This window comes from Pithys albifrons, chromosome 12 (assembly GCF_047495875.1).
Source record: "Pithys albifrons albifrons isolate INPA30051 chromosome 12, PitAlb_v1, whole genome shotgun sequence".
Lineage (NCBI taxonomy): Eukaryota > Metazoa > Chordata > Aves > Passeriformes > Thamnophilidae > Pithys > Pithys albifrons.
This window is the reverse complement of record NC_092469.1, coordinates 542536-564521: the sequence shown is the minus strand read 5'-3', so window position 1 is coordinate 564521 and position 21986 is coordinate 542536.

Sequence of the window (21986 nt, the reverse complement as noted above, 5' to 3'; positions counted from 1 at the left end):
CGATTGTTCCTTTTCTATAGGTAATTGGACCCAATCATTGGCAGCTGAGAGCCCAAGGCTGCCACCTTTTCCCTGGGCGCAAAGCTCAAGGGTGTGTGCTACGTGAGGTTCTAGAAATGTGCCCATATTCAGCCCTGTTTTCAAGACTTATGAAGATTCCTCCCAGGGAAGAGGTGCCACGACAGAAAGCGCTTGTTGCTTTTCTAGGGTTAATGGAGCCCCATCATTGGCAGCTGAGAGCCCAAGGATGCCACCTCTTCCATGGGCGCAAACCTCGATGGTGCGTGCAAGGTCAGCTTCCGAGAAAGTGCCCATTTTCAGCCCTGTATTCAAGACAGATTTAGATTCCTCCCAGGGAAAAAGTGCCAGGACAGAAAGCGATTGTTGCTTTTCTAGGGCCAATGTGACCCTATCATTGGCACCTGAGAGCCCAAGGCTGCCACCTTTTCCCTGGGCGCAAATCTCGATGGTGCGTTTCACCTGTGGTTCAGGCAATGTGCCCCCTTTCAGACCAGAATTCAAGACAGACGAGGATTCCTCCCAGGGAAAATGTGCCAGGACAGAAAGCGATTGTTCCTTTTCTAGGGGTAATGGGGCCCCATCACTGGTAGCTGAGATCCCAAGGCTGCAACCTTTTCCCTGGGTGCAAACCTTGACGGTGCGTGCCACGTGCAGGTCCGGGAAACTGCCCCTATTCAGCCCATATTTCAAGACGGAAGAAGATTCCTCCCAGGGAAAAGGCGCCAGGAGAGAAAGCGATTGTTCTTTTTCTAGGGTTAATGGGGCCCCATCATTGGCACCTGAGAGCCCAAGGCTGCCACATTTTTTCCTGGGCGCAAATCTCGACGGTGCGTGCCACCTGCGATTCTGGGAATGTGCCCCCTTTCAGCCCAGAGACAAGACGGACGAATATTCTTCCCAGGGTAAAGGTGCCAGGACAGAAAGTGATTGTCCCTTTTCTAGGGGAATAGGCCCCATAATATGCAGGTGAGAGCCCAAGGCTGCCACCTTTTCCCTGGGCGCAAAGCTCGACGGTGCGTGCTACCTGAGGTTCGAGAACTGTGCCCCTTTTCAGCCCAGAATTCAAGACGGATGAAGATTCCTCCCAGAGAAAAGGTGCCAAGACACAAAGCGATTGTTCCTTTTCTAGGGATAATGGGGCCCCATCATTGGCACCTGAGAGCCCAAGGCTGCCACCTTTTCCCTGGGCGCAAAGCTCGACAGTGCGTGCCACCTTTGGTTCCAGGAAAGTGCCCCTTTTCAGCCAAGTATTCAAGATGGATTTAGATTCCTCCCAGGGAAAAGGTGCCAGGACAGAAAGCGATTGTCCCTTTTCTAGGAGTAATAAGGCCTCATAATTGGCAGGTGAGAGCCCAAGGCTGCCACCTTTGGCCTGGGCGCAAAGCTCGATGGTGCATGCCACGTGCGATTCAGGGAATGTCCCCCTATTCAGCCCAGTATTCAAGACGGACGAAGATTCCTCCCAGGGAAAAGGTGCCAGGACAGAAAGCGATTGTTCCTTTTCTAGGAATAATGGGGCCCCATCATTGGCACCTGAGAGCCCAAGGCTGCCACCTTTTCCCTGGGCGCAAATCTTGACGGTGCGTGCTACGTGCGAGTCCGGGAAAGTGCCGCTATTCAGCCCATATTTCAAGACGGATGAAGATTCCTCCCAGGGAAAAGGTGCCAGGAGAGAAAGCGATTGTTCCTTTTCTAAGGGTAAAGGGGCCCCATCATTGGCACCTGAGAGCGCAAGGCTGCCACCTTTTCCCTGGGCGCAAAGCTCGACGGTGCGTGCCGCCTGTGGTTCCAGGAAAGTGCCCCTTTTCAGCCAAGTATTCAAGATGGATTTAGATTCCTCCCAGGGAAAAGGTGCCAGGACAGAAAGCGATTGTCCCTTTTCTAGGAGTAATAAGGCCTCATAATTGGCAGGTGAGAGCCCAAGGCTGCCACCTTTGGCCTGGGCGCAAAGCTCGATGGTGCATGCCACGTGCGATTCAGGGAATGTCCCCCTATTCAGCCCAGTATTCAAGACGGACGAAGATTCCTCCCAGGGAAAAGGTGCCAGGACAGAAAGCGATTGTTCCTTTTCTAGGAATAATGGGGCCCCATCATTGGCACCTGAGAGCCCAAGGCTGCCACCTTTTCCCTGGGCGCAAATCTTGACGGTGCGTGCTACGTGCGAGTCCGGGAAAGTGCCGCTATTCAGCCCATATTTCAAGACGGATGAAGATTCCTCCCAGGGAAAAGGTGCCAGGAGAGAAAGCGATTGTTCCTTTTCTAAGGGTAAAGGGGCCCCATCATTGGCACCTGAGAGCCCAAGGCTGCCACCTTTTCCCTGGGCGCAAAGCTCGACGGTGCGTGCCGCCTGTGGTTCCAGGAAAGTGCCCCTTTTCAGCCAAGTATTCAAGATGGATTTAGATTCCTCCCAGGGAAAAGGTGCCAGGACAGAAAGCGATTCTTCCTTTTCTAAGGGTAATGGGGCCCCATCATTGGCATCTTAGAGCCCAAGGCTGCCACCTCTTCCCCGGGCGCAAATCTCGATTGTGCATGTAATGTCAGGTTCTGGGAAAGTGCCCCTATTCAGCCCAGATTTCAAGACGGACGAAGATTCCTCCCAAAGCAAAGGTGCCAGGACAGAAAGCGATTGTCCCTTTTCTAGGGGTAATGGAGCCCCTTCACTGGTAGCTGAGATCGCAAGGCTGCCACCTTTTCTCTGGGCGCAAAGCTTGACGGTGCGTGCCATGTGCGGGTCCGGGAAAGTGCCGCTATTCAGCCCATATTTCAAGACGGATGAAGATTCCTCCCAGGGAAAAGGTGCCAGGAGAGAAAGTGATTGTTCCTTTTCTAGGGTTAATGGGGCCCCATCATCGGCACCTGAGAGCCCAAGGCTGCCATCTTTTGCCTTGGCGCAAATCTCGACGGTGCGTGCCACCTGCGCTTCTGGAAATGTGCCCCCTTTCAGACCAGAATTCAAGACGGACGAAAATTCCTCCCAGGGAAACGGTGCCAGGACAGAAAGCGATTGTCCCTTTTCTAGGGCTAATAGGCCCCATAATTGGCAGCTGAGAGCCCAAGGCTCCGACCATTGGCCTGGGCGCAAAGCTCGACGGTGCATGCAACGTGCGATTCTGGGAATGTCCCCCTATTCAGCCCAGTATTCAAGACGGACGAAGATTCCTCCCAGGGAAAAGGTGCCAGGACAGAAAGTGATTGTTCCGTGTTTAGGGGTAATAGGGCCCCATAATTGGCAGGTGAGAGCCCAAGGCTGCCAACTTTGGCCTGGCGCAAAGCTCGACGGTGCATGCCATGTGCGATTCTGGGAATGTGCCCCTATTCAGCCCAGATTTCAAGACGGACGAAGATTCCTCCCAAAGAAAAGGTGCCAGGACAGAAAGCCATTGTCCCTTTTCTAGGGGTAATGGGGCCCCATCACTGGTAGCTGAGATCGCAAGGCTCCCACCTTTTCCCTGGGCGTAAATCTTGACGGTGCGTGCCACGTGTGGGTCCGGGAAAGTGCCGCTATTCAGCCCATATTTCAAGACCGACGAAAATTCCTCCCAGGGAAAATGTGCCAGGACAGAAAGCGATTTTTCTTTTTCTAGGGGTAATGGGGCCCCATCACTGGTAGCTGAGATCCCAAGGCTGCCACCTTTTCCCTGGGTGCAAAGCTTGACGGTGCGTGCCACGTGCAGGTCCGGGAAAGTGCCGCTATTCAGCCCATATTTCAAGACCGAGGAAGATTCCTCCCAGGGAAAAGGCGCCAGGAGAGAAAGCGATTGTTCTTTTTCTAGGGTTAATGGGGCCCCATCATCGGCATCTGAGAGCCCAAGGCTGCCACCTTTTCCCTGGGGGCAAATCTCGACGGTGCGTGCCACCTGCGGTTCTGGGAATGTGCTCCCTTTCAGCCCAGAGATCAAGACGGACGAAAATTCCTCCCAGGGAAAAGGTGCCAGGACAGAAAGCGATTGTCCCTTTTCTAAGGGTAATAGGCCCCATATTATGCAGGTGAGAGCCCAAGGCTGCCACCTTTTCCCTGGGCGCAAAGCTCGACGGTGCGTGCTACCTGAGGTTCGAGAACTGTGCCCCTTTTCAGCCCAGAATTCAAGACGGACGAAGATTCCTCCCAAAGAAAAGGTGCCAGGACAGAAAGCGATTGTCCCTTTTCTAGTGGTAATGGAGCCTCATCACTGGTAGCTGAGATCCCAAGGCTGCCACCTTTTCCGAGGGCGCAAATCTTGTCGGTGCGTGCAGTATGCGGGTCCGGGAAAGTACCGCTATTCAGCCCATATTTCAAGACGGATGAAGATTCCTCCCAGGGAAAAGGTGCCAGGAGAGAAAGCGATTGTTCCTTTTCTAGGGATAATGGGGCCCCATCATTGGCACCTGAGAGCCCAAGGCTGCCACCTTTTCCCTGGGCGCAAAGCTCGACGGTGCGTGCCACCTGTGGTTCCAGGAAAGTGCCCCTTTTCAGCCAAGTATTCAAGATGGATTTAGATTCCTCCCAGGGAAAAGGTGCCAGGACAGAAAGCGATTCTTCCTTTTCTAAGGGTAATGGGGCCCCATCATTGGCATCTTAGAGCCCAAGGCTGCCACCTCTTCCCCGGGCGCAAATCTCGATGGTGCATGTAATGTCAGGTTCCGGGAAAGTGCCCCTTTTCAGCCCAGATTTCAAGACGGACGAAGATTCCTCCCAAAGAAAAGGTGCCAGGACAGAAAGCAATTGTCCCTTTTCTAGGGGTAATGGAGCCCCATCACTGGTAGCTGAGATCGCAAGGTTGCCACCTTTTCCCTGGGCGCAAAGCTTGACGGTGCGTGCCATGTGCGGGTCCGGGAAAGTGCCGCTATTCAGCCCATATTTCAAGACGGATGAAGATTCCTCCCAGGGAAAAGGTGCCAGGAGAGAAAGCGATTGTTCCTTTTCAAGGGTTAATGGGGCCCCATCATCGGCACCTGAGAGCCCAAGGCTGCCATCTTTTGCCTTGGCGCAAATCTCGATGGTGCATGTAATGTCAGGTTCTGGGAAAGTGCCCCTTTTCAGCCCAGATTTCAAGACGGACGAAGATTCCTCCCAAAAAAAAGGTGCCAGGACAGAAAGCGATTGTTCCGCGTTTAGGGGTAATAGGGCCCCATAATTGGCAGGTGAGAGCCATAGCTGCCACCTTTGGCCTGGGCGCAAAGCTCGACGGTGCATGCCACCTGCGTTTCTGGGAATGTGCCCCTATTCAGCCCAGATTTCAAGACGGACGAAGATTCCTCCCAAAGAAAAGGTGCCAGGACAGAAAGCGATTGTTGCTTTTCTAGGGGTAATGGGGCCCCATCACTGGTAGCTGAGATCGCAAGGCTGCCACCTTTTCTCTGAGCGCAAAGCTTGACGGTGAGAGCCCCTGCGGTTCTGGGAATGTGCCCGCTTTCAGACCAGAATTCAAGACGGACGAAAATTCCTCCCAGGGAAAAGGTGCCAGGACAGAAAGCGATTGTTCCTTTTCTAGGAATAATGGGGCCCCATCATTGGCACCTGAGAGCCCAAGGCTGCCACCTTTTCCCTGGGCGCAAAGCTCGACAGTGCGTGCCACCTGCGGTTCCAGGAAAGTGCCCCTTTTCAGCCAAGTTTTCAAGATGGATTTAGATTCCTCCCAGGGAAAAGGTGCCAGGACAGAAAGCGATTCTTCCTTTTCTAAGGGTAATGGGGCCCCATCATTGGCATCTTAGAGCCCAAGGCTGCCACCTTTTCCCTGGGCGCAATTCTCGATGGTGCATGTAATGTCAGGTTCTGGGAAAGTCCCCTTTTCAGCCCAGATTTCAAGAAGGACGAAGATTCCTCCCAAAGAAAAGGTGCCAGGACAGAAAGCGATTGTTGCTTTTCTAGGGGTAATGGGGCCCCATCACTGGTAGGTGAGATCCCAAGGCTGCCACCTTTTCCCTGGGCGCAAAGCTTGACGGTGCGTGCCACGTGCGGGTCCGGGAAAGTGCCGCTATTCAGCCCATATTTTAAGACGGATGAAGATTCCTCCCAAAGAAAAGGTGCCAGGACAGAAAGCGATTGTCCCTTTTCTAGGGGTAATAGGGCCCCATAATTGGCAGGTGAGAGCCCAAGGCTGCCACCTTTGGCCTGGGCGCAAAGCTCGATGGTGCATGCCACGTGCGATTCAGGGAATGTCCCCCTATTCAGCCCAGTATTCAAGACGGACGAAGATTCCTCCCAGGGAAAAGGTGCCAGGACAGAAAGCGATTGTTCCTTTTCTAGGACTAATTGGGCCCCATCATTGGCACCTGAGAGCCCACGGCTGCCACCTTTTCCCTGGGCGCAAAGCTCGACAGTGCGTGCCACCTTTGGTTCCAGGAAAGTGCCCGTTTTCAGCCAAGTATTCAAGATGGATTTAGATTCCTCCCAGGGAAAAGGTGCCAGGACAGAAAGCGATTGTCCCTTTTCTAGGGGTAATAAGGCCTCATAATTGGCAGGTGAGAGCCCAAGGCTGCCACCTTTGGCCTGGGCGCAAAGCTCGATGGTGCATGCCACGTGCGATTCAGGGAATGTCCCCCTATTCAGCCCAGTATTCAAGACGGACGAAGATTCCTCCCAGGGAAAAGGTGCCAGGACAGAAAGCGATTGTTCCTTTTCTAGGAATAATGGGACCCCATCATTTGCACCTGAGAGCCCAAGGCTGCCACCTTTTCCCTGGGCGCAAATCTCAACGGTGCGTGCCACGTGCGAGTCCGGGAAAGTGCCTTTTTTCAGCCCATATTTCAAGACGGATGAAGATTCCTCCCAGGGAAAAGGTGCTAGGAGAGAAAGCGATTGTTCCTTTTCTAAGGGTAATGGGGCCCCATCATTGGCACCTGAGAGCCCAAGGCTGCCACCTTTTCCCTGGGCGCAAAGCTCGACAGTGCGTGCCGCCTGTGGTTCCAGGAAAGTGCCCCTTTTCAGCCAAGTATTCAAGATGGATTTAGATTCCTCCCAGGGAAAAGGTGCCAGGACAGAAAGCGATTCTTCCTTTTCTAAGGGTAATGGGGCCCCATCATTGGCATCTTAGAGCCCAAGGCTGCCACCTCTTCCCCGGGCGCAAATCTCGATGGTGCATGTAATGTCAGGTTCTGGGAAAGTGCCCCTATTCAGCCCAGATTTCAAGACGGACGAAGATTCCTCCAGAAGAAAAGGTGCCAGGACAGAAAGCGATTGTCCCTTTTCTAGGGGTAATGGAGCCCCTTCACTGGTAGCTGAGATCGCAAGGCTGCCACCTTTTCCCTGGGCGCAAAGCTTGACGGTGCGTGCCATGTGCGGGTCCGGGAAAGTGCCGCTATTCAGCCCATATTTCAAGACGGATGAAGATTCCTCCCAGGGAAAAGGTGCCAGGAGAGAAAGCGATTGTTCCTTTTCTAGGGTTAATGGGGCCCCATCATCGGCATCTGAGAGCCCAAGGCTGCCACCTTTTCCCTGGGCGCAAATCTCGACGGTGTGTGCCACCTGCGGTTCTGGGAATGTGCCCCCTTTCAGACCAGAATTCAAGACGGACAAAAATTCCTTCCAGGGAAAAGGTGCCAGGACAGAAAGCGATTGTTCCTTTTCTAGGGGTAATCGGGCCCCATAATTGGCAGGTGAGAGCCCAAGGCAGCCACCATTGGCCTGGGCGCAAAGCTCGACGGTGCATGCCACGTGCGATTCTGGGAATGTCCCCCTATTCAGCCCAGTATTCAAGACGGACGAAGATTCCTCCCAGGGAAAAGGTGCCAGGACAGAAAGTGATTTTTCCGCGTTTAGGGGTAATAGGGCCCCATAATTGGCAGGTGAGAGCCCAAGGCTGCCAACTTTGGCCTGGGTGCAAAGCTCGACAGTGCATGCCACGTGCGATTATGGGAATGTGCCCCTATTCAGCCCAGTTTTCAAGACGGACGAAGATTCCTCCCAGGGAAAAGGTGACAGGACAGAAAGCGATTGTTCCTTTTCTAGGGGTAATGGGATCCTATCATTGGCACCTGAGGACCCAAGGTTGCCACTTTTTCCCTGGGCGCAAATCTTGACGGTGCGTGCCACCTGCGGTTCTGGGAATGTGCCCCTTTTCTGGCTAGAATTCCAGACAAACGAAGATTCCTCCCAGGGAAAAGGTGCCAGGACAGAAAGCGATTGTTCCTTTTCTACGGGTAATTGGGCCGAATCATTGGCAGCTGAGAGCCCAAGGCTGCCACCTTTTCCCTGGGCGCAAAGCTTGATGGTGCGTGCAACGTGAGGTTCTAGAAATGTTCCCCTATTCAGCCCAGTATTCAAGACGGATGAAGATTCCTCCCAGGAAAGAAGTGCTAGGAGAGAAAGCGATTGTTCCTTTTCTAGGGGCAATGGGACCCTATCATTGGCAGTTGAGAGCCCAAGGCTGCCACATTTTCCCTGGGCGCAAATCTTGACGGTGCGTGCCACCTGCGGGTCTGGAAAAGTGCCCCTTTTCAGCCCAGAATTCAAGACGGAGGAAGATTCCTCCCAGGGAAAAGGTGCCAGGACAGAAAGCCATTGTTCCTTTTCTAGGGTTAATGGGGCCCCATCATTGGCACCTGGGAGCCCAAGGCTTCCACCTTGGCCTGGGCGCAAAGCTCAACGGTGCGTGCCACCTGCGGTTCCAGGAAAGTGCCCCTTTTCAGCCCAGATTTCAAGACGGACGAAGATTCCTCCCAGGGAAAAGGCGCCAGGAGAGAAAGCGATTGTTCTTTTTCTAGGGTTAATGGGGCCCCATCATCGGCATCTGAGAGCCCAAGGCTGCCACCTTTTCCCTGGACGCAAATCTCAACGGTGCGTGCCACCTGCGGTTCTGGGAATGTGCTCCCTTTCAGCCCAGAGATCAAGATGGACGAAAATTCCTCCCAGGGAAAAGGTGCCAGGACAGAAAGCGATTGTCCCTTTTCTAAGGGTAATAGGCCCCATATTATGCAGGTGAGAGCCCAAGGCTGCCACCTTTTCCCTGGGCGCAAAGCTTGACGGTGCGTGCTACCTGAGGTTCGAGAAATGTGCCCCTTTTCAGCCCAGAATTCAAGACGGACGAAGATTCCTCCCAGGGAAAAGGTGACAGGACAGAAAGCGATTCTTCCTTTTCTAAGGGTAATGGGGCCCCATCATTGGCATCTTAGAACCCAAGGCTGCCACCTCTTCTCCGGGCACAAATCTCGATGGTGCATGTAATGTCAGGTTCCGGGAAAGTGCCCCTATTCAGCCCAGATTTCAAGACGGACGAAGATTCCTCCCAAAGAAAAGGTGCCAGGACAGAAAGCGATTGTCCCTTTTCTAGGGGTAATGGGGCCCCATCACTTGTATCTGAGATCCGAAGGCTGCCACCTTTTCCCTGGGTGGAAAGATTGACGGTGCGTGCCACGTACGGGTTCGGGAAAGTGCCGCTATTCAGACCAGAATTCAAGACGGACAAAAATTCCTCCCAGGGAAAAGGTGCCAGGACAGAAAGCGATTGTTCCTTTTCTAGGGATAATGGGGCCCCATCACTGGCACCTGAGAGCCCAGGGCTGCCACCTTTTCCCTGGGCACAAAGCTCGACGGTGCGTGCCACCTGCGGTACCAGGAAAGTGCCCCTTTTCAGCCATGTATTCAAGATGGATTTAGATTCCTCCCAGGGAAAAGGTGCCAGGACAGAAAGCGATTGTTCCTTTTCTAAGGGTAATTGGGCCCAATCATTGGCAGTAGAGAGTCCAAGGCTGCCACCTTTTCCCTGGGCGCAAAGCTCAAGGGTGTGTGCTACGTGAGGTTCTAGAAATGTGCCCATATTCAGCCCTGTTTTCAAGACTTATGAAGATTCCTCCCAGGGAAGAGGTGCCATGACACAAAGCGCTTGTTCCTTTTCTAGGGTTAATGGAGCCCCATCATTGGCAGCTGAGAGCCCAAGGATGTCACCTCTTCCATGGGCGCAAACCTCGATGGTGCGTGCGAGGTCAGCTTCCGGGAAAGTGCCCATTTTCAGCCCTGTATTCAAGACAGATTTAGATTCCTCCCAGGGAAAAAGTGCCAGGACAGAAAGCGATTGTTGCTTTTCTAGGGCCAATGGGACCCTATCATTGGTACCTGAGAGCCCAAGGCTGACACCTTTTCCCTGGGCGCAAATCTCGATGGTGCGTGTCCCCTGCGGTTCAGGGAATGTGCCCCCTTTCAGACCAGAATTCAAGACAGACGAGGATTCCTCCCAGGGAAAATGTGCCAGGACAGAAAGCGATGGTTCTTTTTCTAGGGGTAATGGGGCCCCATCACTGGTAGCTGAGATCCCAAAGCTGCCACCTTTTCCCTGGGTGCAAAGCTTGACGGTGCGTGCCACGTGCAGGTCCGGGAAGCTGCCCCTATTCAGCCCAGTATTCAAGACCGACGAAGATTCCTTCCAGGGAAAAGGCGCCAGGAGAGAAAGCGATTGTTTTTTTTCTAGGGTTAGTGGGGCCCCATCATTGGCACCTGAGAGCCCAAGGCTGCCACCTTTTCCCTGGGCGCAAATCTCGACGGTGCGTGCCACCTGCGATTCTGGGAATGTGCCCCCTTTCAGCCCAGAGACAAGACGGACGAAAATTCCTCCCAAAGAAAAGGTGCCAGGACAGAAAGCAATTGTCCCTTTTCTAAAGGAATAGGCCCCATAATATGCAGGTGAGAGCCCAAGGCTGCCACCTTTGGCCTGGGCACAAAGCTCGACGGTGCGTGCTACCTGAGGTTCCAGAAATGTCCCCCTTTTCAGCCCAGAATTCAAGATGGACGAAGATTCCTCCCAGAGAAAAGGTGCCAAAACACAAAGCGATTGTTCCTTTTCTAGGGATAATGGGGCCCCATCATTGCACCTGAGAGCCCAAGGCTGCCACCTTTTCCCTGGGCGCAAAGCTCGACGGTGCGTGCCGCCTGTGGTTCCAGGAAAGTGCCGTTTTTCAGCCAAGTATTCAAGATGGATTTAGATTCCTCCCAGGGAAAAGGTGCCAGGACAGAAAGCGATTCTTCCTTTTCTAAGGGTAATGGGGCCCCATCATTGGCATCTTAGAGCCCAAGGCTGCCACCTCTTCCCCGGACGCAAATCTCGATGGTGCATGTAATGTCAGGTTCTGGGAAAGTGCCCCTTTTCAGCCCAGATTTCAAGACGGACGAAGATTCCTCCCAAAGAAAAGGTGCCAGGACAGAAAGCGATTGTTCCGCGTTTAGGGGTAATAGGGCCCCATAATTGGCAGGTGAGAGCCATAGCTGCCACCTTTGGCCTGGGCGCAAAGCTCGACGGTGCATGCCACCTGCGTTTCTGGGAATGTGCCCCTATTCAGCCCATATTTCAAGACGGACGAAGATTCCTTCCAAAGAAAAGGTGCCAGGACAGAAAGCGATTGTTGCTTTTCTAGGGGTAATGGGGCCCCATCACTGGTAGCTGAGATCGCAAGGCTGCCACCTTTTCTCTGGGCGCAAAGCTTGACGGTGAGAGCCCCTGCGGTTCTGGGAATGTGCCCCCTTTCAGACCAGAATTCAAGACGGACGAAAATTCCTCCCAGGGAAAAGGTGCCAGGACAGAAAGCGATTGTCCCTTTTCTAAGGGTAATAGGGCCCATAATATGCAGGTGAGAGCCCAAGGCTGCCACCTTTGGCCTGGGCACAAAGCTCGACGATGCATGCCACGTGCGATTCTGGGAATGTCTCCCTATTCAGCCCAGTATTCAAGGCGGACGAAGATTCCTCCCAGGGAAAAGGAGCCAGGACAGAAAGCGATTGTGCCTTTTCTAGGCTTAATGGGGCCCTAAATTTGGCAACTGAGAGCCCAGGGCTTCCACCATTTCCCTGGGCGCAAAGCTCGACGGTGCATCCCACATGCGGGTAAGGGAAAGAGCCGTTTTCAGCCCAGAATTCTAGACCAATGAAGATTCCTCCCAAGGAAAAGGTGCCAGGACAGAAAGCGATTGTTATTTATCTAGTGTTAATGGGGACCCATCATTGGCATCTTAAAGACCAAGACTGCCACCTTCTCCCTGGGCGCAAAGCTAGATGGTGCCTGCCACGTGCAGGTCAGAGAAAGTGCTTTGTTCAGCCCAGAATTCCAGACGGATAACGACTCCTCCCAGGGAAAAGGCTCCCAGGACAGAAAGCGATTGTTCCATTTCTAGTGTTAATGGGAGCCCGTCATTGGCATCTGAGAGCCAGAGGTTGCCTCCTTTTCCCTGAGCGCAAAGCTCGACAGTGCGTGCCACGTGCTGGTCCCAGAAAGTGCCATTTTACAGCCCAGAATTCCAGACCAATGAAGACTCCTCCCAGGGAAAAGATGCCAGGACAGAAAGCCATTGTGCTTTTTGTAAAGGTAATGGGGCCCCATCATTGGCACCTGAGAGCCCAAGACTGCCACCTTTTCCCTGGACGCAAAGCTCGATGGTGCGTTCCACTTGCGGGTCCAGGAAAGTGCCGATTCTCAGACCAGAATTCCAAACCGATGAAGATTCCTCCCTGGGAAAAGGTGCCAGGACAGAAAGCCATTGTGCCTTTTGTAGGGGTAATGGGGCACCATCATTGGCAGCTGAGAGCCCAAGGCTGCCTCCTTTTCCCTGGGCGCAAAGCTCGACGGTGTGTACCTTGTGCGGGTTTGGGGCAGTGCCATTTTGAACCCAGATTTCTAGACGGATGAAGATTCCTCCCAGGGAAAAGGTGCCAGGACAGAAAGCAAGTGTTATTTTTCTAGTGTTAACGGGGCCCCATCATTGGCACCTGAGAGCCCAAGGCTGCCACCTTTTCCCTGGGCGCAAATGTCGAGTGTGCGTGCCACTTTCTTATCTGGGAAAGTGCCGTTTTTTAGCCCAGAATTCTAGACGGATGAAGATTCCTCCCAGGGAAAAGGTGCCAGGACAGAAAGCGATTCTTCCATTTCTAGGCGAAATCGGGCCCCGTCACAGGCACCTGAGAGCCCAAGTTTTCCTCCTTTAACCTGGGTGCAAAACTCGATGGTGCGTGCTACGTGCTGGTCCCAGAAATTGCCGTTTCTCATTCCAGAATTCCAGACCGATGAAGATTCCTCCCTGGGAAAAGGTGCCAGGACAGGAATCGATTTCTCCTTTTCTAGGGTTAATGGGGCCACATCATTGACACCTGAGAGCCCAAGGTTGCCTCCTATACCCTGGGCGCAAAGGTCGACGGTGCGTGCTACATGAGGGTCCGGGAAATTCCTGTTTCTCATTCCAGAATTCCAGACCAATGAAGATTCGTCCCTGGGAAAAGGTGCCAGGACAGGAATGGATTTCTCCTTTTCTGGGAGTAATGGGGACCCGTCATTGGCATCTGAGAGCCAGAGGTTGCTTCCTTTTCCCTGACCGCAAAGCTCGACGGTGCGTGCCACTTCCTGGTCCAGGAATGTGCTGTTTCTCATCCCAGAATTCGGGGCCGATGAAGATTTCTCCCAGGGAAAAGGTGCCAGGACAGAAAGCCATTGTGCTTTTTGTAAAGGTAATGGGGCCCCATCATTGGCACCTGAAAGCCCAAGACTGCCACCTTTTCCCTGGACGCAAAGCTCGATGGTGCGTTCCACTTGCGGGTCCAGGAAAGTGCCGATTCTCAGACCAGAATTCCAAACCGATGAATTTCCTCCCTGGGAAAAGGTGCCAGGACAGAAAGTCATTGTGCCTTTTCTAGGGGTAATGGGACACCATCACTGGCAGCTGAGAGCCCAGGGCTGCCCCCTTTTCCCTCGGAGCAAAGCTCGACGGTGTATACCTTGTGCGGGTTTTTGGAAGTGCCAGTTTTGAACCCAGATTTCCAGACGGACGAAGATTCCACCCTGGGAAAAGGTGCCAGGACAGAAAGCAAGTGTTCTTTTTCTAGTGTTAACGGGGCCCCATCATTGACACCTGAGAGCCCAAGGCTGCCACCTTTTCCCTGGGCGGAAATGTCGACGGCGCGTGCCGCTTGCAAGTCCGGGAATGTGCCGTTTCTCATCCCAGAATTCCAGGCCAGCGAAGATTTCTCCCTGGGAAAAGGTGCCAGGACAGAAAGCGAGTGTGTCTTTTCAAGGGTTAACGGGGCCCCAAAATTGGCAGCTGAGAGCCCAGGGCTGCCATCTTTTCCCTAAGCGCAAAGCTCGACGGTGCGTGCCACATGCGTGTAAGGGAAAGAGCCGTTTGTCATCTCAGAATTCCAGACCGATGAAGCTTCCACCCAGGGAAAATATGCCAGGACAGAAAGCGATTGTTCTTTTTCTAGGGGTAATGGGGCCCCATCATTGGCACCTGAGAGCCCAAGGCTGCCACCTTTTGCCTGGGCGCAAAGCTCGACGGTGCGTTCCACTTGCGGGTCCGGGGAAGTGCCGTTTTTCAGCCCAGAATTCCAGACGGACGAAAATTCCTCCCAGGGAAAAGGTGCCAGGACAGAAAGCGATTGTTATTTATCTAGTGTTAACGGGGACCCATCATTGGCATCTGAGAGCCCAAGGCTGCCACCTTTTCCCTGGGCGCAAAGCTAGATGGTGCCTACAACGTGCAGGTCAGAGAAAGTGCTTTGTTCAGCCCAGAATTCCAGACGGATGACGACTCCTCCCAGGGAAAAGGCTCCCAGGAGAGAAAGCGATTGTTCCATTTCTAATGTTAAGGGGGGCCCGTCATTGGCATCTGAGAGTCAGAGGTTTCCTCCTTTTCCCTGGGCGCAAAGCTCGACAGTGCATGCCGCGTGCTGGTCCCAAAAAGTGCCATTTTACAGCCCAGAATTCCAGACCAATGAAGACTCCTCCCAGGGAAAAGGTGCCAGGACAGAAAGCCATTGTGCTTTTTGTAAAGGTAATGGGGCCCCATCATTGGCACCTGAGAGCCCAAAACTGCCACCTTTTCCCTGGACGCAAAGCTCGATGGTGCGTTCCACTTGCGGGTCCAGGAAAGTGCCGATTCTCAGACCAGAATTCCAAACCGATGAAGATTCCTCCCTGGGAAAAGGTGCCAGGACAAAAAGACATTGTGCCTTTTGTAGGGGTAATGGGGCCCCATCATTGGCACCTGAGAGCCGAAGGCTGCCCCCTTTTCCCTGGGCGCAAAGCTTGACGGTGTGTACCTTGTGCGGGTTTGGGGCAGCGCCATTTTTGAACCCAGATTTCCAGACCGATGAAGATTCCTCCCAGGGAAAAGGTGCCAGGACAGAAAGCAAGTGTTATTTTTCTAGTGTTAGTGGGGCCCCATCATTGGCACCTGAGAGCCCAAGGCTGCCCCCTTTTCCCTGGGCGCAAAGCTCGACGGTGTGTACCTTTTGCGGGTTTGGGGCAGTGCCAATTTTGAACCCAGATTTCCAGACGGACGAAGATTTCTCCCTGGGAAAAGGCTCCCAGGACAGAAAGAAAATGTTATTTTTCTAGTGTTAACGGGGCCCCATCATTGGCACCTGAGAGCCCAAGGCTGCCACCTTTTCCCTGGGCGCAAATGTCGAGGGTGCGTGCCACTTTCTTGTCTGGGAAAGTGCAGTTTTTTAGCCCAGAATTCTAGACGGATGAAGATTCCTCCCAGAGAAAAGGTGCCAGGACAGAAAGTGATTGTGCCTTTTCTAGGCTTAATGGGGCCCCAAAATTGACACCTGAGAGCCCAAGGCTGCCACCTTTTCCCTGGGCGCAAAGCTCGACAGAGCGTTGCACGTGCTGGTCCGGGAAAGTGCCATTTTTCGGCCCAGAATTCCAGATCTATGAAGATTCCTCAGAGGGTAAAGGTGCCAGGAGACAAAGCCATGGTGTATTTTGTAATGCTAATTGGGCCCCATCATTGGCACCTGAGAGCCCAAGGCTGCCACCTTTTCCCTGGGTGCAAAGCTCGACGGTGCATACCCTGTGCGGGTCCGGGAAAGGGCCGTTTTTCAGCCCAGAATTCCAGACGGAAGTCGATTCCTCCCTGGGAAAAGGTGTCAGGACAGAAAGCCATTGTGCCTTTTCTAGGGGTAATGGGGCCACATCTTTGGCACCTGAGAGCCCAAGGCTGCCACCTTTTCCCTGGGCACAAATGTCGACGACACGTGCCACTTGCAAGTCCGGGAATGTGCTTTTTCCCTTCCCAGAATTCCAGGCCAGCGAAGATTTCTCCCTCAGAAAAGGTGCCAGGACAGAAAGCGATTGTTCCATTTCTAGTGTTAATGGGGGCCCGTCATTGGCGCCTTAGAGCCTGAGGTTGCCTCCTTTTCCCTGGGCGCAAAGCTCGACAGTGCGTGCAACTTGCTGGTCCCAGAAAGTGCCATTTTACAGCCCAGAATTCCAGACCAATGAAGACTCCACCCAGGGAAAAGATGCCAGGACAGAAAGCCATTGTGCTTTTTGTAAAGGTAATGGGGCCCCATCATTGGCACCTGAGAGCCCAAGACTGCCACCTTTTCCCTGGACGCAAAGCTCGATGGTGCGTTCCACTTGCGGGTCCAGGAAAGTGCCGATTCTCAGACCAGAATTCCAAACCGATGAAGATTCCTCCCTGGGAAAAGGTGCCAGGACAGAAAGCCATTGTGCCTTTTGTAGGGGTAATGGGGCACCATCATTGGCAGCTGAGAGCCCAAGGCTGCCTCCTTTTCCCTGGGCGCAAAGCTCGACGGTGTGTACCTTGTGCGGGTTTGGGGCAGTGCCATTTTGAACCCAGATTTCTAGACGGATGAAGATTCCTCCCAGGGAAAAGGTGCCAGGACAGAAAGCAAGTGTTATTTTTCTAGTGTTAACGGGGCCCCATCATTGGCACCTGAGAGCCCAAGGCTGCCACCTTTTCCCTGGGCGCAAATGTCGAGTGTGCGTGCCACTTTCTTATCTGGGAAAGTGTCGTTTTTTAGCCCAGAATTCTAGACGGATGAAGATTCCTCCCAGGGAAAAGGTGCCAGGACAGAAAGCGATTCTTCCATTTCTAGGCGAAATCGGGCCCCGTCACAGGCACCTGAGAGCCCAAGTTTTCCTCCTTTAACCTGGGTGCAAAACTCGATGGTGCGTGCTACGTGCTGGTCCCAGAAATTGCCGTTTCTCATTCCAGAATTCCAGACCGATGAAGATTCCTCCCTGGGAAAAGGTGCCAGGACAGGAATCGATTTCTCCTTTTCTAGGGTTAATGGGGCCACATCATTGACACCTGAGAGCCCAAGGTTGCCTCCTATACCCTGGGCGCAAAGGTCGACGGTGCGTGCTACATGAGGGTCCGGGAAATTCCTGTTTCTCATTCCAGAATTCCAGACCAATGAAGATTCGTCCCTGGGAAAACGTGCCAGGACAGGAATGGATTTCTCCTTTTCTGGGAGTAATGGGGACCCGTCATTGGCATCTGAGAGCCAGAGGTTGCTTCCTTTTCCCTGACCGCAAAGCTCGACGGTGCATGCCACTTCCTGGTCCAGGAATGTGCTGTTTCTCATCCCAGAATTCGGGGCCGATGAAGATTTCTCCCAGGGAAAAGGTGCCAGGACAGAAAGCCATTGTGCTTTTTGTAAAGGTAATGGGGCCCCATCATTGGCACCTGAGAGCCCAAGACTGCCACCTTTTCCCTGGACGCAAAGCTCGATGGTGCGTTCCACTTGCGGGTCCAGGAAAGTGCCGATTCTCAGACCAGAATTCCAAACCGATGAATTTCCTCCCTGGGAAAAGGTGCCAGGACAGAAAGTCATTGTGCCTTTTCTAGGGGTAATGGGACACCATCACTGGCAGCTGAGAGCCCAGGGCTGCCCCCTTTTCCCTCGGAGCAAAGCTCGACGGTGTATACCTTGTGCGGATTTTTGGAAGTGCCAGTTTTGAACCCAGATTTCCAGACGGACGAAGATTCCACCCTGGGAAAAGGTGTCAGGACAGAAAGCAAGTGTTCTTTTTCTAGTGTTAACGGGGCCCCATCATTGACACCTGAGAGCCCAAGGCTGCCACCTTTTCCCTGGGCGGAAATGTCGACGGCGCGTGCCGCTTGCAAGTCCGGGAATGTGCCGTTTCTCATCCCAGAATTCCAGGCCAGCGAAGATTTCTCCCAGGGAAAAGGTGCCAGGACAGAAAGCGAGTGTGCCTTTTCGAGGGTTAATGGGGCCCCAAAATTGGCAGCTGAGAGCCCAAGGCTGCCACCTTTTCCCTGGGCCCAAAGCTCGACGGTGCGTGCCACATGCGGGTAAGGGAAAGAGCCGTTTGTCATCTCAGAATTCCAGATCGATGAAGATTCCTCCCAGGGAAAAGGTGCCAGGACAGAAAGCGATTGTTCTTTTTCTAGGGGTAATGGGGCCCCATCATTGGCACCTGAGAGCCCAAGGCTGCCACCTTTTGCCTGGGCGCAAAGCTCGACGGTGCGTTCCACTTACGGGTCCGGGGAAGTGCCGTTTTTCAGCCCAGAATTCCAGACGGACAAAAATTCCTCCCAAGGAAAAGGTGCCAGGACAGAAAGCGATTGTTATTTATCTAGTGTTACCGGAGAGCCATCATTGGCATCTGAGAGCCCAAGGCTGCCACCTTTTCCCTGGGCGCAAAGCTAGATGGTGCCTGACACATGCAGGTCAGAGAAAGTGCTTTGTTCAGCCCAGAATTCCAGATGGATGACGACTCCTCCCAGGGAAAAGGCTCCCAGGAGAGAAAGCGATTGTTCCATTTCTAATGTTAATGGGGGCCTATCATTTTTGAACCCAGATTTCCAGACGGAGGAAGATTCCACCCTGGGAAAAGGTGCCAGGACAGAAAGCAAGTGTTATTTTTCTAGTGTTAACGGGGCCCCATCATTGGCACCTGAGAGACGAAGGCTGCCCCCTTTTCCCTGGACGCAAAGCTCGACGTTGTCTACCTTGTGCGGGTTTGGGGCAGTGCCATTTTTGAACCCAGATTTCCAGACGGACGAAAATTCCTTCCAGGGAAAAGGTGCCAGGACAGAAAGCGATTGTTATTTATCTAGTGTTAACGGGGACCCATCGTTGGCACCTGAGAGCCCAAGGCTGCCACCTTTTCCCTGGGTGCAAACTAGATGGTGCCTGCCACGTGCAGGTCAGAGAAAGTGCTTTGTTCAGCCCAGGATTCCAGACGGATGACGACTCTTCCCAGGGAAAAGGCTCCCAGGACAGAAAGCGATTGTTCCATTTCTAGTGTTAATGGGGGCCCGTCATTGGCATCTGAGAGCCAGAGGTTGCCTCCTTTTCCCTGGGCGCTAAGCACGACAGTGCGTGCCCCGTGCTGGTCCTAGAAAGTGCCATTTTACAGCCCAGAATTCAAGACCAGTGAAGACTCCTCCCAGGGAAAAGGCTCCCAGGACAGAAAGCCATTGTGCTTTTTGTAAAGGTAATGGGGCCCCATCATTGGCACCTGAGAGCCCAAGACTGCCACCTTTTCCCTGTACACAAAGCTCGATGGTGCGTTCCACTTGCGGGTCCAGGAAAGTGCCGATTCTCAGACCAGAATTCCAAACCGATGAAGATTCCTCCCTGGGAAAAGGTGCCAGGACAGAAAGCCATTGTGCCTTTTGTAGGGGTAATGGGGCACCCTCATTGGCACCTGAGAGCCCAAGGCTGCCCCCTTTTCCCTGGGCGCAAAGCTCGACGGTGTGTACCTTGTGCGAGTTTGGGGCAGTGCCATTTTTGAACCCATATTTCCAGACGGACGAAGATTCCTCCCTGGGAAAAGGTGCCAGGACGGAAAGCAAGTGTTATGTTTGTAGTGTTAACGGGGCCCCATCATTGGCACCTGAGAGCCCAAGGCTGCCACCTTTTCCCAGGGCGCAAAGCTCGACGGTGCGTACCTTGTGCGGGTTTGGGGCAGTGCCATTTTTGAACCCAGATTTCCAGACGGACGAAGATTCCTCCCTGGGAAAAGGTGCCAGGACAGAAAGCAAGTGTTATTTTTCTAGTGTTAACGGGGCCCCATCATTGGCACTTGAGAGCCCAAGGCTGCCACCTTTTGTCTGGGCGCAAATGTCGACGGCGCGTGCCGCTTGCAGGTCCGGGGAAGTGCCGTTTTTCAGCCCAGAATTCCAGACGAACGAAAATTCCTTCCAGGGAAAAGGTGCCAGGACAGAAAGCGATTGTTATTTATCTAGTGTTAACGGGGACCCATCGTTGGCACCTGAGAGCCCAAGGCTGCCACCTTTTCCCTGGGCGCAAACTAGATGGTGCCTGCCACGTGCAGGTCAGAGAAAGTGCTTAGTTCAGCCCAGGATTCCAGACGGATGACGACTCCTCCCAGGGAAAAGGCTCCCAGGAGAGAAAGCGATTGTTCCATTTCTAGTGTTAATGGGGGCCCGTCATTGGCATCTGAGAGCCAGAGGTTGCCTCCTTTTCCCTGGGCGCTAAGCACGACAGTGCGTGCCACGTGCTGGTCCCAGAAAGTGCCATTTTACAGCCCAGAATTCAAGACCAGTAAAGACTCCTCCCAGGGAAAAGGTGCCAGGACAGAAAGCCATTGTGATTTTTGTAAAGGTAATGGGGCCCCATCATTGGCACCTGAGAGCCCAAGACTGCCACCTTTTCCCTGTACACAAAGCTCGATGGTGCGTTCCACTTGCGGGTCCAGGAAAGTGCCGATTCTCAGACCAGAATTCCAAACCGATGAAGATTCCTCCCTGGGAAAAGGTGCCAGGACAGAAAGCCACTGTGCCTTTTGTAGGGGTAATGGGGCACCATCATTGGCACCTGAGAGCCCAAGGCTGCCCCCTTTTCCCTGGGCGCAAAGCTCGACGGTGTGTACCTTGTGCGGGTTTGGGGCAGTGCCATTTTTGAACCCATATTTCCAGACGGACGAAGATTCCTCCCTGGGAAAAGGTGCCAGGACGGAAAGCAAGTGTTATGTTTGTAGTGTTAACGGGGCCCCATCATTGGCACCTGAGAGCCCAAGGCTGCCACCTTTTCCCAGGGCGCAAAGCTCGACGGTGCGTACCTTGTGCGGGTTTGGGGCAGTGCCATTTTTGAAGCCAGATTTCCAGACGGACGAAGATTCCTTGCAGGGAAAAGGTGCCAGGACAGAAAGCAAGTGTTATTTTTCTAGTGTTAACGGGGCCCCATCATTGGCACCTGAGAGCCCAAGGCTGCCCCCTTTTCCCTGGGCGCAAATGTCGACGGCGCGTGCCACTTGCAGGTCCGGGGAAGTGCCATTTTTCAGACCGGAATTCCAGACGGACGAAGACACCTCCCAGGGAAAAGGTGCCAGGTCAGAAATCGAATTGTCCTTTTCTAAAGTCAATGGTGCCCCATCATTGGCACCTGAGAGTTCAAGGCTGCCACCTTTTCTGTGGGTGCAAACATCAACGGCGCGTACCACTTTCTTGTCTGGGAAAGTGCCGTTTTTCAGCCCTGAATTCCAGACGGATGAAGACTCCTCGCAGGGAAGAGGCTCCCAGGACAGAAAGCGATTGTTCCATTTCTAGGGTTAATCGGGCCCCATCATTGGCACCTGAGAGCCCAAGGTTGCCTCCTATACCCTGGGCGCAAAGTTCGACCATGCGTGCTACGTGGGGGTCTGGGAAATTGCAGTTTCTCATTCCAGAATTCCAGACCTATGAAGATTCCTCCCTGGGAGAAGGTGTCAGGACAGAAAGCGATTGTTCCTTTTCTGGGAGTAATGGGGTTCCATCATTGACACCTGAGAGCCGAAGGCTGCAACCTTTTCCCTGAGCGCAAAGCTCGACGGTGCGTGCCACTTGCGGGTCCAGGAATGTGCTGTTTCTCATCCCAGAATTCGAGGCCGATGAAGATTTCTCCCAGGGAAAAGGTGCCAGGACAGAAAGCAATTGGGCCTTTTCTAGGGTTAATGGGGCCCCAAAATTGGCAGCTGAGAGCCCAGGGCTGCCACCTTTTCCCTGGGCGCAAAGCTCGACGGTGCGTGCCACATGCGGGTCCAGGAAAGAGCCGTTTTCAGCCCAGAATTCCAGACCAATGAAGATTCCTCCCAGGGAAAAGGTGCCAGGACGGAAAGCGATTGTTCTTTTTCTAGGGGTAATGGGGCCCCATCATTGGCACCTGAGAGCCCAAGGCTGCCACCTTTTGTCTGGGCACAAAGCTCGACGGTGCGTTCCACTTGCAGGTCCGGGGAAGTGCCGTTTTTCAGCCCAGAATTCCTGACGGATGAAAATTCCTTCCAGGGAAA